Source organism: Vidua chalybeata, chromosome 9 (assembly GCF_026979565.1).
Source record: "Vidua chalybeata isolate OUT-0048 chromosome 9, bVidCha1 merged haplotype, whole genome shotgun sequence".
Classification (NCBI taxonomy): Eukaryota; Metazoa; Chordata; class Aves; order Passeriformes; family Viduidae; genus Vidua; species Vidua chalybeata.
This window is the reverse complement of record NC_071538.1, coordinates 20,393,554-20,406,135: the sequence shown is the minus strand read 5'-3', so window position 1 is coordinate 20,406,135 and position 12,582 is coordinate 20,393,554. Positions and strand designations below refer to the sequence as shown.

Genomic DNA, 12,582 nt, shown 5'->3' with positions numbered 1-12,582 from the left:
GTGATTAGCCTGGTGAATTTCTGACACATTTCAGACTATGAATGCTGAAATACAAAATGGACACATTTGGGATATTTCCTAAGAAATTGTTCTAGCTTAAATACAGAAGTTAGCAGAAAAGGAAGCAGCAGATTGGTATGTCACTAATGTTTATTTACATCCTACTTCTTCCTGTACTTACAGATAAAAACTGTCTGTCCTGTAACTCACTGGCCCTCCTGTCTTAAAAGCATATTTAAAGTTAAAGCAAATTCAAAGTCAGAACAAACAAATAAAAGGAGAATTGTAGCACATGATACACTCATTTACTCTCAGGTTCCCAAGACTCCAAACAAGTCCACTTTGTTTCAGGAAACAAAAAGATTCTTGAATCCGCCTTGTTACTGCATCTGGTAAAGAATTTCCTAAAAAAAACCTCAACATTTCTAGCTAAAAAGTGCTACCATGAACAAAATTGTTTTCTCCCTTCCCACAGGAAATTAAGGAGAAGAAAAGTTTTCCCATAACTAAAAGGCTTTGCTAGCTTGTTTTTGATCAAGTGACCATAAGTTTAAATTTAATTTCCACTGTATATTTTGTTGTCTCTTTCCACCAACCATTTCTACTTCAGCAATATCCTATAAAAGCAGACTATCAGGCCTTAATGTGATAAGAATGGATTATGAGATTCCTGTTAGCCAGGACCCTGCCAATATCAATTGTTCCATAGACAATCTGCAAAGGTCAAAAAGATGGCACTATTCTTTTTTTCTCCCTCCCTCCTTTTCTCCTCCACAGAACCAAGTATAAGGAGCCCCAGGACTCTTGTGAAATAATGCCCAAAGACATACAGGAAAGTTTACAAATCAGGTTAGGCATTCTAAGCATACAGACACATCCATACCCACATTGGTTATTCAGTTTCTGAGATGAGAAGTCTAAAACAAACTGAAGGTTTAACCACCAGTAGGCTTTGTGATCGAGTAATAGAGGGAAACTGCCCTGATAAAGTAGATGGGAATATTACAACTATCCCTAGCCTGGTTTGCAGCTCCTAATATGTTGGCTAAGAGGACTTAGCTCTCTGCTGGTTTATTTCACAAGGGATTATTGTGCTTAACTCTACCTGAGCCCACTCAAGCTACAAAACCAGCTGAAGGTACCACTGCTCCTCCTCTCAACCATCCTGCAAACAAACCCCCAAAATTCAGCTAAGTGCAGATTTGTGCACCGAGTGTCTCTATTGCCTGAAAAGTCCAGGAAACATTTCACAGGAAAACACAACATGGGTGTTTTTATAGTATTACTCTATTAGAGGAAATGTTTTGATGCTACTTCAGTGATGGAAGGCATTGCAGAACATTAACACCAGGATGGGGCTTATGTTATCACATACTTTCTGATCAGTGCTTTTATTTCTGGAAAATCAAAACCAGATTTAATATAAAAAATTGCATAGAAAAGGATTTCCATTATTTCTTTCCACCCAATCAGAATGACAAGAATTCCCATTTGCTGTTTCTTCCCTAAACACCTGACAGCAATCAAATCTACCAATTTGAAACTAATCTGCAAGATCTAGTTTGGTTTATTTTTGTATGCCTACCCTGTAATGGATGATGACTGGATAAGGAAAAGCAATGAACACAAAGCTGAAAGGATATTTCCTATAGAGAAAAACATTTCAACTAAGGAGCAAGAGTTCTACAATAGCTTTTAATTAAATAATAACTCATACACTGATTGTTTGAGAAACAAAAGCAACCAAACAAAACCCCCCACATCTAACCCATGTCCCCAGTTCCCCCATCCCACTGCCCAAACTGCACAGCTCTAATTTTGGACTTTCCCTTAAGGTGGATATATAATGCCTTTCTCTGTATATGTCTATATATTTATACACATAATATATATAATCTCTGGTATAGTCTGCAAATACATTCTCCACTTAAGGAAGCATCACCTTTATGAACAACATGAACCTCACTGACAGTAACTTGCAAAACAAAAAAATTATCAAATCTTACTTCTCTTAAGACTGCATAAAGAAATATTAGGCTTCAATAAGTTGGAGACAAAAATAAGATTCTTTACATAATCAATGTCAAATTAATACCATTTACAAAAATGAAATCTATAAAAACCACTTTTTTTCTTTTTTTTTTAAGTCTTCAAAAATGCTGTCCTTCAAAGCTGGGCTTTTTCAGGTTGTGTAACACTCTAACCTACTTTTGGATGCTGCTATTTAAGTGTTTACACTGAATCTTCCTTGTTTACCAGTTCTTTGAAGGTCTAGTGCCATACACCACTCCTACACAAATGGTTTTGTAATCAATGTGATATTTAAAAAGCAGTATTAGCAGCCATTACTTCCCTAACAATAAACTGTCAAATCTTGCCTCATTCTTGCCTTGCTGTAAATGACTGGAAAGGTCTGTTTAAAGATGACTTTCAAAACAGGAGCCCATTTCTACATTTCTCAGTAGTTCCCCAAACCACCCAAGGATTATTAACACAATTAAAGCTCCCAAAAAAAACCCCAAATTATTAACACAATTAGCTCTGTATTTGCTGCATGCAAATTCTGTGTCTACGGAGCACAGAAAATGAGAAACTTCTCACTTTGCCTGGTGCAGTACTCCTGAGCATGCTCTTACGAAAGAGCTGCTTTGACAAAAAGTGCTAGCTTCAGGTTTTATTGACATTTATCCTCAGGCTTCAGAGTGCAGAGCTGGTGCCCAGTATACTTCAGAAAGCTCAGGCAGACCCAGAGCTGGATGTTCAGCAACACTGCTCCATCCTCACTTCTCACAAGCGAGCAGGGTCAGAGACCATGAAGGGCAGCAGAGAAGAGATGGGAGAAGCAAACAAGACTGGAGAGAGTGGTCCTCTCTGGTAAAGAGGTCAGGATTAGATGTGTTCCAGTTGAAGTCAGTTAACCACATGTGAATTTACACTTCCAAAACAAACCACCTAGCAAGGCAATATGCAAGAAACCAAAAGAGGTGACTAATGAGACACCAGCAGGGTAAATACTCAATTTGAGATGCTCTTTCTACCTGAACGCACAGGCATTTCAGGGGCACAGCTGCCAGAACAGAAATCCTGCAGCAGAGTGGCAAGGACCTGGCATAGAAAAGCAGAGAATGCCTTGGATGTACCCTAGCACATGCACTCTTACACTGCTGCTACAGTCCCTCTTATTTATGCAATGCCAATTCATCCTTCCTTGATCTGAGGCAGCACATTCCCAGGGATCAAAGTCACACTGCCACAGCCGAGTAACCAAATCTCCAACAGCATTTTCTGTTTCACCTACCCAGAGAGAAAAGACAGTGAGCAGACACTTTGTATCTCATTTCACAGAATTCCCAAAACAGCCAGACCAGTAATCTTGAAAAGAAAGCCCAACTTGTGTGTGCAGGCCTCTCAGTTTAACACCAAGCACTTTTACTCAAGTGCAGACACAACTGAAAGCTACTGAAGTGCATTTAACCTGAGCTGGCATGGATGTACAATGCAATTAGAAATTACACCATATAATAAACTAACAGCTGCTTGCACTCAAGTGTAAATATTTAATCCTTTTGCCATTTCTAAATCTGCTGTTCCCCTATCTTTTAGGCCACAAGGTTTCTGCAGTGTTTTCATGACCACTATTAGAAGTAGAGGAACACACAGTAAACATCTGGCACTTCTACTAACCAGAGCACTTTGGGAATTTATCAAGTTGCAAAAGCAAGCTGCACCAAAATAAAAGCACATCTGGTAACTCTTGTCCCTAGAGGCTGCTTTTTATCACTAAAAAACAACCCAGCAATACAATTAAAAATAAATTTAAAGGATTGGAAGAGAAAAAAAGTAAAAAAGTATAACAAACTTTTATTTCCTTTTTAGTTTAGAAATCTGAAAAATAAAACAGTTAAAAATGGTTTACACAATGGTTTACATCCAAGTTATTCAAATTTCCTTTTACATAAATAAGTTCACATGGCTACAAAGCTTGTTACATGAAATTGCTTTATCTCAGATAGAGACAGCACTCAGAAACTCATGCAATTCCTCTGAAAAATACTCTTCTCTGATGCACAGCCACACACACTGCCAGTCTGTCTGTCTCCTTCTTCCGAATTCACTTGGAACTAGGGCAACTTCAAACTGTTAAGAAATTGAACCTGGCATACATGGAGCTGATAGTTTGGTGATTTTAAGCCACAGAATGTAAAGATACAAATCTTATTGCAAAATATATTAGTAGCTCTAACTACACACCCTAAATGTACCTAAAGAATAAGGAGGAATGCCTACCAAAGAGAAAGAAATGTGTTGCTAAAGTTCACTTTACTGCAGATTTTAATAGTCCCTCTTCAAGGCAAAATGAACTCTCCTTAGTACCTTAGCTCACGGTACTAAAGTCTTGTTTTACTTAATTTCTAAACTGCATTCCCATCCATATGGAAGCAGGTTTACTGAGTAACTGAAGTAAATGATTTTAAATGAATAAATACTTTCTCCTTCCTTTCATTTTAATGGACATGTCAGCAACCTTGAACTGGAACATTTACAGCATCCTCATGGAGATCTAGACACAAGAACAGACAAAAAGTTCCTTTAACTAAAGTAGAGGCTCCATTGTTCCCTATCTTAGCTGGTTCATCTCTTCAGCCTGCAAACACAGTGACTCACATGTTGAACAGAAGTTTCATAAAGATTTGTACATATACAGGCTAGCGTATTTTCAAATATCTGCAGTGGCGCTTTCATTATACCCATTAGCTAAAAGCAAACTAGGAAAGGTCACACTTAAATCAAAAACTTAAAATGACAAAAGCAAATGACACATATGCATACACACAAAAAAGTGCCCAGTGACACAGAAGCTACATGTAAACACAAGCCTCCTACTCATACATCAGAGTTCCTCTGTTTCTGCCAAGACCTTTTCTGTGGCAAGAGCAGTAGGAAGGTGCATGACATGCAGCTGAGAATCAGGATATGAAAAAACACACTCAAAGTCCACCTTTCCTTTTATCCACTCTGCTGCTTTGATGAAAAGATTAAAATGCTAGTTTACAGTGCAGTAAATAGGCTGCACTCTCAATTTTCAAATACACAGTCTCTCCACTCTTTATGGGACAACAGTCTAACTTTGTTCCTACTTAAATGTCACACAGCTTCTTTTATCCCCAGGGAGAAGGGGATACTTCCTCACTCAAGCCAAGGTCCAGCTATAAAGCCATGACACAGAAACTCCTCTAGGTACCAGCCAAGCCCCTGACACCCCCAGCATGTTGTCTCCCCCAACCCAGGGCAGGCACCACACAACTGACAGCCTGCTGCCAACCCTACCTGCTCTTTATCAAGCACAGAGATCTCCTACACCTCAGACATCCTTGCCAGATGGGTAGCAACTATGACTTCTCACATAAAACTCTGATCAGCAGATGAAGGATGAGTTATTAATGTTACCACATCCCTGCCAAGCTTCCAATAGCTGAACCTCCAGTGGTTACATGCCAGGAAAAATGCCTGCAGCTGAAGCATTTATCCTTAAAGGGATTTATTTAAGTTTACTATAATTCTTTTTCCTCTTCTAAACTTAAGCTGCTTTCTGTAAGAGATAAGCTATTTGCTTAGTCCATCTAGTCCCTTAATTGTTTGGTTCAGGGTGTGTACTTCAGTACTTTGACATAAAAAGAAATTGCACTGCAACACATTTTTGGGGGCTCTTTTGAAATTTTGCTGATGAGTTCAGATCACCTCCTTCCTTTTTATGCTTTATTTTCTCAAAACCCCATTCAAAACATTGCCTTAAGAACAGAAAGAATGTTCCAAAACTTGCTGTCCTACCAGTGATTGCAGCATTCCTGCTCTAACAAGCAAGCTTTCAGCTCTGCAAAAAAGTTCAGTAAGGTTTCTGTTGTATTGCTTGATGCCATTCACCAGCACTAACAGATCCATACAACCTCCAATTTAAATCTTTACTATTGCTAAATTTATATTATGATTTGACTCAAATGCTCCAGCTGGAATTGTAACCTCTGCACTGAGGGCCCTCCAGCAGGGAGTGGGCAGACAACCCTTGCCCCTGAAGGCTCACAATCTAAAAGTGATTATTTGTTAGGCAATGATAAGCATGTTTGTGGCTCTAACATTCAAAGCAAAAAACCAAACTCCCTCAGGCTTCCAGAAAAAGATTTTAAAAAGTGGGATAACAGCCTGATTAAAGTATAATCAAATTTAACATTTTAATGCACTGCAATCTTTGAGACGGCTTAACATTATGTCCAGATAAATCCCTTTACAATTACAGCATTCCTATATACTTAGCCATAGTCCTTCCCACTGGTTTGATGATGATGCTATCTCAGAAATAAGGCACTAAAGCTCTTGAATCCTACCTTTCCAGTGAAATGGACAACGAAGCTTTCCTTTCCAGTCAAATTTGTTTTAAAATAGATAATGAAGCTGAGTGTATATTTCACATCAGGTAAAATAAAAACATGGACACTTTATTCAATCCCATTTACAGAGAGATACCACTCCTGTTCCAGCACTTATGACTTTTCCATGATTACTCCAGGCTTCTACACACACTTGCAATAAAGTTTTTGGCAGCCACCTTCACAGACATGCTCCCATGTACCATGTCACTGTCTGACTTTTACAGTCAACATCTGCTTGGTTGGCCACATCAGAAAATAAGTGCAGAGGCAGCTTTTTTATTCTGCAGGCAGCTTCCCCATATCCCAGGTGCTCTCCATTTGAAGTCATTTTAGCAAGTTTCACATCACTTAAGGGTAGCACGATAGCTGCTCCCTAGCTGCTACAGAAATAAAAGCAGAGTGCCTTCTAACTGGAGGAAAACAAAACAATCAGGTTTTGTTGTTGTTGCTGCTGTAAGCAATTTTCACATCCTTCAGCAGGCCCCAGTCAGGTCCCCAGGAGATTCTGTGCAAGCATGAATAAGCAGCAAGGCAAGTTCAGGACACAATACTACATCGTACTGACCTGGTAGAAGGAGGGTCCTTACCTTCTAAATCACCTTCCACCAACATGCCAAGATTTCAAAAAAAAGTGGAAATGGAAAGTCTGAACTTGTACATCAGTGATTTCAGCATCCTGGCTCTCATTGTGACTTCCATCAAGCATAATGCAAGGCTTTCAGGAAGAGGTACAGTCCAGCCCCCTGACTGCCCTTGTGTCCTGAGCAGAACAACTTGTCCTAAGGCAAACTCTTAACATCACATGCAGCAGCATTTCTACAGGCATGTGTGATGGACTAGGCATCCATCAAAGCAGGACCAGTGGAGCAAATGAGTTTCTGTCTTGTAGCAGCACGAGGAAACACCAGTTTGGTGCAGCGGTGGTGGTGAGAGAGTGAACAGGGTTCTCCTCCCAGGCATGCAGAGATCTCCAGGCACTCACAGTGATCAAGTGGCAGGGGCCTACAAACACCCCTCTCAGAACAGGGTAGCCTGGAGAAATCCTGCAGCTAGTAGGGACAGCAGGGATTATTTGAGCTCTTGGTTTGCATTTCAGGTTGTTGACTCAACACAAAATAAAACACAAAATGGCCACGGTTTCCCCACACAGTGACCTGTATCACGTCATAGCTGAACACAAGTCATCTTCCATACAGACCTATTTGTAAGTCTGACTGGCATTATTTTCACAAGGATCTACTCAAGAACATTAGGACAACTAGCCAACTGCTTTATTTACATTTTCCTGTTATCTCATCATACACTTGGACAACTGCCTGTGCATGTGGGTGTACAGCAATAATATACATATGACTACATACCCATCAGCCATCAGTCAAGAGTTTAGGATTTGTCAAGGCCAGACTGAAACCATCCATTTAAGATAAAGTTTTGTAACAGCCTTTCACCAAGAGTTCTGCCTGCCAAATCGTGCCTGAAGTACGTTTTTTTTAAATAACAAAAATTTTATCAAGGCCCAGAACTCTGTTATAGTTTTTGTTCCCTCTTAGACTAAACAGCAATTCTAATCTCAGTTTCAAGTTCCTCAAAGGCTAAAAGAAAAACCCTTTCTCTTAGATATAAAACCACCAAGCAACTTTGGATCAATGAAAATTTAAGTAAATTATTCCTTTAAGCCTGCACTGGTTTCCATTTCCCAAGAACAGATTTGCTTTCGGAAGCCAGATGAAGTACTGTTCTCTCATCACAATGCTTGGGACATCCACACATAGCATCAACTGACCTAGCAGGTAAGAGCTAAAATGTGACTCTAAAAAGGCAGGTGATGTGCTACTGCTGTGAGCTCGAAATTCTTGCATATGGACATATTCATGTCCATGCTCACTGTGACAAAGCCCAGGATCACAATACCAGAGTTGGATCCTGGCTCACCACACATCAGCAGGCACTGTTGTTACAGCCTAGTCTTGAAACATGGCTAAGAGCTTATTGTGCTGCTTCCTCTGCTGTGAGTGGCAGAGCTCCTGTTGGGTTAAAGCATTCTGTATGAGACAGAGCACTATGACAATCCTGCTCCTGACTCAGTAGGGACACTCTGTCTGTCTCTTTGTTGCCAAGCCTCAGATGCCACTCACAACCTTTCACAACACTTGAATTGTACGTTCCATGTGCCTTGTGTCTCCACCTCCTGTGTCTTGGTCAGTTTCTTCAAACTGACACAAACAAAAAAAAGTGGTTTTTTTCTGACTTAGACTCTGCTAGCACTTGATATTTATAGTGCATAGAAGGTTTAACTCCCTAATCTATATCAAAGCTTTACTGCATTATACAGTGTGTCATCTTGTTTCAAAAGAATTATGGCCCAAAAATTCAGTTGAATTGCATCAGATTTCATACTGTATAACACAGCAGTGTGTTTGAGGAAGGCAGAGTTTCAAGACTGACCAGTTATGAAAAGGAAGAACCTTCAAGTTTCTGCCATGGGCTAGAAATTGGAATAAATCTTTTACTCTCTACATTAGCAACATGTTGATCTCAGGAGTAATCACAAAGTAAAGTCATCCTAAACAAAGTTTTCAAGTATTGGCAGTGTGTTGGAATTATTCCTTACCATGCAATTCTACTATGAAAAGTGATTGAACAAAGGTATCATTGAAAGATACAAAGTAGCAGGAAATCTTGGTCTTTCTATGCAGGTGTACAGTTCACAAATAAAACCATTTCTCTCCAGTTACTGAAACTCTTCCTTGGGGAGTGTAGCCAAGTTTTCCACACATAGTTGGTCTGGGTATAGTGCTTCTTAGTGCTCTGCAAAGAGTTACTTGCTGAAGCTGGCCATATTCACTGATCCTCATTTTGTCAAATTACAAGACGCAAGTTGTAAATAAAGTTTTAGTTCTACCCCTAAAGGGGGGAGAAACAACTGACTGTAGGAATTGAGTAATCATTAAGTGGTTTAAAACAGAAACAAAATCCCCATCAAAAATTAAAACAGTCATGCAGGTAAAGGCCAACAGGATTAGACTACAAGATCTCAAGTTATTTATATAAGAGCAATAATGATATTATGACTCATTTATTAGAGAATCTTTATTGCCTTCAGTTAGCAAAAAAAAAAAAAAGTGCTGATGGCACCACTTGAAGTTACATAAAATGATTTTTTGCCTCTGAGTTGCTGTTTGTGAATAGCTGCAATTTGAACAGAGACCTCAATATATCTTCACTATAACACACTCAAAATTTGAAGTCTTTTAGCAATGAGCAAAAGCATAATCATATTAACATAAAATATTCAACTTTTCCCAATGAGACTTGCACTTGAGCTTTTTTAATTACAAGGTCTACACCTCTATCATCCAAGGCAAGGATCAATAAGGAACAATTAACCACATCACAACACCACAGCCAGCTACTATAGTTTTCTCCAGTCCTCCTCTGTGACATCAGTCACTGTCAAAGCCACAACACACTACAGAGTCTGATCCTCCAACTCCTAGAGAAGGTCTCCCTGCCAACTGTAAAACCATCTCACCAACCACTTCAGGGCAAGCTGCTTCTTCTTAGTAATTTTAAGTCACTGAAAACCCACAGGACATAAAATTATAAATTACCATAACTGTGCCAAAACACAACATGGCCAAAACACAGCAGCAAAGTATAGCTATTTCTCTGTAGATGAAAGCCAAGGGATTTCTAGTGTTTTATTTCCTCTAATGCACAAAACCTAAATGCCAGCAGCATGCTCCTTGGTAGAAGCCCAAAGACCACTTAAAAGTCTCCATTTTCAAGATGTCTTAGACTACATAACTTATTTCATTACCTTCCCCCCCTTAAAGTACAAAAGCAGCTTCAGTTTCCTCTGTGATCCCCTCTGACTCTTGGAACTCCTGTGGGTAGACAAGAACAGCAAGAGTTATGAATACAGCTTGTATTTGGCATTAACTGAACATATTTAATTTATGATTACAATTACATTACAAAATGCACATATACATAAATGTGTCTTGCAGATCAAGCCATCTTTCCACAGTCAGCAAATGATGCAATTTATTCAGTCATCACAGTCCAGATCAGACCAGTGACACTGTAAGACATCACACAAACAATACAATAGCATGTACTGAAGAACTACTGAAAACTCATTTAACAAATAAAAGCCATCTCGTAAAAACATCCCATGAGAGTCTTTTGCTGCAGTACATCATCTGTGTTTCAGACTCAGCATTCAAAAATATTTAGCTTTCCTACAACAAAGAATTTAACTTGTGTTGGAATGATTGCATGCATGGAAAAATATGGCAGTCATACAAAAGCCACAAAATATCACAATTCACTGTGTTTCTTGATGCAGCCAATTCATAGCATCTATGGCTTCATCATGTTCTCCTCTGTTCACAGTCCATTATCCCTACTTGATTCTTTGCCAGATTAGTGCTACATTAAGCTAGAAAGGCAGCCTCTAGAGCTAGTAGGACTGATGTGTTCCTTTTATCCTTGCAAAGAACTTCAAAGAAAATCTATTCACTGGTCTCCATCTTTGAGCCACAAATGGCATGACAACAAAATAACATTCCCATCTACAAGGACAGCAATGCTAAAATGCTTCATCTTTTGAACCTGCTCAAGTTTTAAAACTTTAACTACATCATTTTTCTCATGTTCTTGTTCTATAATCCTGCAGATTGCTTTCCACCAAGATTTGGGTGGTGAACAGACATGGGTTGCAGGATCCATGCAGAGCTGACCTGTTTTCTTTGATCACGTATTACATATGTTACTGTGTGGACACAGTGACAAACACAGAGCTCTCTGCTCTTCAGGTGACATCTCAAGAGCACTCTGAGGCATATACTGTTAAAAGTGCTGAGCAGCTATCCCGGGGCTTGGAAACCATGAAAGGGAAGCAACAGTGAAACAACCCTCACAGTCATCATGCCTGTACCTGCACCTTCCCAATATCAATGCTTCCCAAAAATCAGTACTTTCTGTCCGCTTGTATTTACCAGATGCAACTGTCACACCAAATAAAGTTGTGGGTGTGCGTGTCTCACCTACATGTAACCTTGGGAAGGAAAAAAAAAGAAAAGAAAAAAAGTAATGATAATTACAGCATTTGTAACTCTTCATTTAAGAGCAGAGAGAAGCTTTCTCCAAAACAAGTATCAAGAGGTAATTACAAAGGAATTGGAAGACTTTTGCCTGACAAAAACACAGCTAAACCTCCTTCTTTCCATAACTTAAGTCTCCTTGCTCTTTTTCTCTCTCCATTTCTGATGGTATCAGTCCTCAAAGATGCTTCATTTTCCCTGCAGATCAATTACTTTAATACAACAGAGATATACTGTACAAGTATCATCACTGAAAAGCTGAGTGTTCAAAGAGCAGTTTGCTACTCTGATCCATGCATATTCTGTTTGTATATCAGCATGCATGCCCTGCAATCAGAGGCACAAATGACACATTTTAGCACACAGGGTGCGTTCTCCCTTTATCACCACCTCCCCTTCATACACACACCCTCAGTGTTCCTTCAGCCCAAATTACGCTCCTTCTCATATTAAATTTAGAAACAGAACTCTGAATCACCAGTTCCTGTTGTGAAAGTAGCTAGAAACAGATACAGCAAAAGAAGTTTCCTAGTAAACAGCTATGCAATAATCAGTTCACCACATTAGACCCCACTGTTATCAACTGTTTTCTAAGTGCAGAACAGAATCATATAGATTTATGTGAAACTAAATAAATAATTTCCTGGGTGTCTAATCCTTCCTGGAATCCTGTCAATTCTTACCCATAATGGTATCGTGTAGCAGTGAGCTCTGAAATTAACTGTCCACTTTAAAAAAGAAAAACAAACCCACACTCAACCCCCCCACCAAAATATTACTCATAAACTCATTGCTTGTGAGCCTGCTGCCACACTTACTCCATTCCATTCTACTTTTCCTCAACACTCCTTTAGATGCACCTTCAAGAAGGGGAACAGAAAGATCTAAGCTGCTGCTTTGCAAGAGAAGAGCAGCACAAAGATTCCAAAACTGGTTATTATGCAAGAAAGGTCAGTTCCAGAGAGAAGAGCTCAGACAGCATTACACACAAGTAAGTCGACCCTGCAGACAGCAATTATTTCCTAGCATAAGCAGAGTGGAAACACACT

General features: G+C 39.4%; 1 protein-coding gene across 4 annotated transcripts in view; it reads right to left on the bottom strand.

Annotated features, from left to right (window-relative positions):
• The window catches only part of LRRC8D (leucine rich repeat containing 8 VRAC subunit D), a 52,389-nt gene that overhangs the window by 10,337 nt on the left and 29,470 nt on the right, over positions 1–12,582 (bottom strand). The window contains exon 3 of one of the 4 annotated variants that reach the window (XM_053950538.1): positions 10,246–10,312. The exons of the other annotated variants lie outside the window; for them this stretch is intronic. The gene's annotated coding sequence lies outside the window, so the exon portion shown is untranslated. The remainder of the gene's footprint in view (positions 1–10,245; positions 10,313–12,582) is intronic. 4 annotated transcript variants of the gene reach the window in all.